We start from the raw sequence: 4,862 nt of genomic DNA, 5'->3' as shown, positions 1-4,862 counted from the left end.
AGATGGAGAGAGAGAAGAGAGAGAGAGAGAGAGAGAGAGGAGAGAGAGAGAGAAGAGGTAGAGAGGGAATGAGAGAGCGAGAAGAGGTAGAGAGGGAGTGAGAGAGAGAGAGAGAAGAGGCGGAGGAGGTTGAAATCCCAGGCCGATGGGAGACTCACATAAATGGATTGCAACAAGCGGGCCCGGCTTCTCCCTGCACGCCTGTGGAAAGTTCTAGAAGCAGCTGTCTGCTCAGCAGCACGGCTAACTCAGTTCAGGTTTTCAATTTCGCTTTTATGGATTTCGATTTCTGTCAGCCTGTAATATGTCACCGTGCATCGTCCAACCCGCCGCTCGGCCGGCAGCTTTATAAACTGTTATTTAAGCTACACTGAGCACCTGTATTGGGCCTTGACAAATACAATAGAGATTAGAGTGGGATTTTGAAATTGCAGCCGGCTCGCTCTTGGCAGGCCACAATGCCAAATACCTAACAACACATTTTGCACATGTATTCAACAGGGATAATTTAAAGGGCAAGTTCTGCCCTACGTGTATATGAATGTAAAACCAAGGCGAAAAATTGGCTGGACTTGCATGGATTTTAAGTCTATACATATAGCTAATAATTATCATAATAATTAGAATATATTAATGACATTTTTTTTAATCTTTGGAACACCCCCTGAGGTTTAATCTTGATACAAAACACTCACCATTAAGTCTTTGTGAAACTCAACACAAGCATTAAACCAACCAGATCTCTATCGTGCACGATTCATCCAAACAACTGGGCACATGGCATATCTGACTAAAGGTATTTCCACCCACCAATGTCAAGCCAATGTTTGACATGAGGGTTGGCTTTTTGATAAAAAGCATAGATAGCTACCGGAACTACTTTTGGGGGGGGGGGGGGGGGGGGGAAGAGATATAGGGATCTGTGTGAGCTAGACAGGCCAGTGTAGCAATACACATATCCAGGGGCCAGCATAAAGATATCGTTTACACAAACCTCGGCACCCATTCTGAGGAAGGTTTCAGTTCTCATCTGGGCAGAGGTCAAATAAATGAGACAGGGCGGCCTCCATTTAGTTTGGGTGCATTTGGAAATTAGGTACGGATTGGGTTGGTTTTACCTAGTCTGCTGGCATCCTGGGAGGGGGGGTTCGAGAAGGGGCAGTGGGGGCTTGCCATACCACCCTAGAAGGTACACGTGGTCTTATCTGGCACCATCTGACGTCTGGCAGGTCTCTGCGCCACCCTGGTATCATTATTATTATTGTTATTACTCCCCACCTGCATGGCAGCCCTGGAGGCACTAGTGGAGGGGGGAGAGACCATGGGGGAGAGATGGCCTCACGCTGATAAATACAACACCCAGTGTTTCCTTCTAGGTGAGTGGGAGGGTGGGTATTGTCATGTGTAGGGATGGGGATCGAAACACGGTTCTATCAAGGACCCGGTTCCACTTTTTCAAAACCCGAAAATGATTAAAGTTTGGGCTTATCGATACGACTATTGAGTCCCGTCGTTCTTTTATTATTTTTTTGTCCCGTAGGTCCTGTAACGTAATGTTGTGTCCTCGAGTCGCGTCACGGCATTTAAATCAAATCGAAATTGTCAGCAAACAGTTATTACAACTTTACAAGTAAAACAAGTGAAGTCTGGCTGTTAACTTTGCTCGCGAGGATGGCTGAACGGGCGAAAAGGGCAAAAATAATTTATTGTAAAGGGGGGGAACACAATCTCAATGGCCATTGGCCAAGCACATTAGCATTGTGTATCAAATAAAGGCCAAATGCAGTACTGTCTCCGAGTTGAAAAGACTCTGTCTCCTCCTTCTCCTGTCGCACCACAGACGGGCCCCTCTTAATCATCCACTCAAACTACGAGCGGTAATCGCACGCACACAGACATTGTCGCTAGTCCCGTCAGTTAAAAATAGTAATCCAATTGGGAAATCTGTGTTGTAATCAGCAGCAAACAAGCTAGTTATCTTAAAAATGCAGATGTGCTGCATGATGATGTGTTGAGGTTGGCTCAGTAAAACGACTGTCAGGTTATAATGATGCGTTCAAATGTAACATGTTATCATGATGCGTTCAAATGTAACATAAAGAAACGGTAAATTGAGTTTTTCGTGAGAAAAAAAAAAAGTAATACTGTATTACTCATGTTTCTTTACTACTAATACAGTTGTATAGTGCTCTAATCATTTTCGTTTATATAACTAAAAGTACTGATGTCAATATTTATTAAGAATTACATATTTAATTTAAAAGGCAATTATTTATTTCCTCAATATTTTCCTCATCACTAAAAACGCTTCGTATTTCCACCAAATAATAGAAAAGTATCGATAGTGGTATCGATAAAGACTCGGATCGTTAAGGAGTATCGAAAATGGTATCGATATCAATAAATATTAATGATCCCCATCCCTAGTCATGTGCATGGGACTGTAGATGTCGCTTTAATTACGCTACAGCTAATGATAACCAAATCGACCCGGATTCAGCCTTTCAAGAAAGGTGTTCGAACAAGGCAAGAACGGTGAAACAGAATCACCTGTCAACTGCGTCCGATAGCGCTACCTCCTGAACCACGTCTCTCTATCTCTACACACATGCAGCCACAGGGGCCATTATGTGATTGGGAGAAATGCGGGAAATCTGTTCCCCCAATTTCCCTGCAGAAGATTGTTAGATTGTTACATCACTTGTACATCACATTGCCGCAACAGTGAAGTGCACAAGCACCCACAACGTAGGTCGTGCTGACTAAAGCCAATCACAATGCTCTCAAGGAGATACTTTACTCCAAACTCGTTTTGCAGTGTAAAACACAAGCAGGAGGGGAAATATAAACCACTCTACAACGGAATGCAGTTTCTTTAATCCATTTAACTGAAGGATTGACAAAATAGGTGATTTTGGCAGACCTGACAAGGTTCAAAACAACAAAGCAAAGGGTTTTACGCCATGGCCAATGCTGTGTTAATGTAAAATGTCAAAGTTAATCTGTAAGGACTTTAAATATGCGCGAACCAGCGCACACGCACACACAAACACTAAACACACCTCAGCAAGTATCAAACCTGAGAAACAGTTTATAGACGGTAACCATGACAACTAATCCTTAACCGGAAAATAAGGATCACAATTAATAAACGACAGTTGGGGTTGTGTGTGTCTGTGTGTGCGTGTGTGTGTTTGTGTGAGAGAGAAATAGACGATGAGTCATGAAACGACGACTGGTAATAGTACAGGTAATATAAACAATATTTGTAGACATTGTAGTCTTATTTTAGCATGTATTTAACCACAATTGAAGTAGCACATTGTTCTGCCTACCATTGCCTTTGAGAGTGTGGGGGAACTCTGGTACCTCCCACTCATTTCATAAACAACATTAAATTAATCTATTAAATAGGAGTTAAAACATCCTCATCAACAAGGTGACATAGTCGTTTGTTTTGGAAAAACAAATAACCATGTATTAAATCAAATGTATTCAATTTAAATTGTCACCATTTCGTTGTATAAATGGGTATGAGATATTGTTGCACATTTGAATTGTCTTAACGTCAATGGTATGGTGCCATCTATAACCACCCCACCACACACAAATAATTCGAGGAAAACATTCCCGGTGATTTTTCTGGGGTTTACCCAACGTTTGCGGCCGCAACATTATCAGTGAATAATCATCTCATGCAAATGGCCGACACTGGTTCCCGACGAAAGCGCAACTCAATTTGAATAACCGTAGCGTTTGTCCTTCTCCTGCTGACATCTTCACCCGGGATGGGACACAGCGGTCGTATTTCACCCGGGACGATGGCTAAATTATGCAAAAAAATTGCTAAGTGATTAGCATTAACGCGCAGGCTTCTCCATTGAGCGGCGGGGCACGGCGCTTTGTTCTCCCCTCTGACAGACAATACCATTAACCTTTGCAATTTAGGCTGCGCTCGCCGCTGACTGGGTTCGCGGAGGCAGTGACCCCGGCACCACACTGCTCCGTCTGGAGAGAGGTGGCGCTGGGCTGCTACTGCTAACCTTCCTCCATCACCAGGGCTAACCGGCGAGAAATATAGCATCTCATCTGCTCGCAGCACCCGCTCGTCTCATCCGACACAACAGAGATACATTTAGGGATAAATCAAAAGGTGATGTGAGGGGGGTGTGTGTGTGTGTGTGTGTGTGTGTGTGTGTGTGTGTGTGTGTGTGTGTGTGTGTGTGTGTAAGTGTCTTAAGACACACATACACACTTTCTCTCTTTCTCTCGCTTGTTGTGATTGGATGAATATTGTGTTGTTGGCAGACTTTTGCATTTCATTTTCACAACCATTTTGTAACCAATTCTTACATTCTTATAGAACAGTGAATGAAAGCCATTCCACAATGGGCAACATTTTGAATTTAGATCCAAAAAATACATTATACACCTGGGACCCAATTAAAATGTCCTACAGAAATAGAGGGACTAAAAGGACTGAGCGCTTACATGCTCAGTTTACATTATAAAATTATGGAAAGGATCCTACAGAGCAATTCAACTTTTCACTAGTCTAGTTCAAGGAGAAGTCTCGCTGGAGTTGAATTGTTGCAGGTAGAGAACAGTGGAAACGGGAGAGGAGAGAGATAACTACCCTAAGCAGCTGGGCGAATAGATCAACACTGATTCTTCTTGAATCATCCCAATAATCCAGGAATAAATGTTTTTCAAAAAAACTTTAAGTGAATGTTTAAAAAAAAAGAAAGAAACGAAAAAAACGTCCTACCCGAGTAACAAACCAGAAGCTTTGGCCAAAGGTTTAAAGGGGACGCGTCACAGTAACGGTTTTATGAGTTTGGTAAAAGGTAAAGGCATCACAC

The sequence above is a fragment of the Gadus chalcogrammus genome, chromosome 6 (assembly GCF_026213295.1).
Source record: "Gadus chalcogrammus isolate NIFS_2021 chromosome 6, NIFS_Gcha_1.0, whole genome shotgun sequence".
NCBI lineage: Eukaryota > Metazoa > Chordata > Actinopteri > Gadiformes > Gadidae > Gadus > Gadus chalcogrammus.
Note: the sequence above shows the minus strand (reverse complement) of the source record.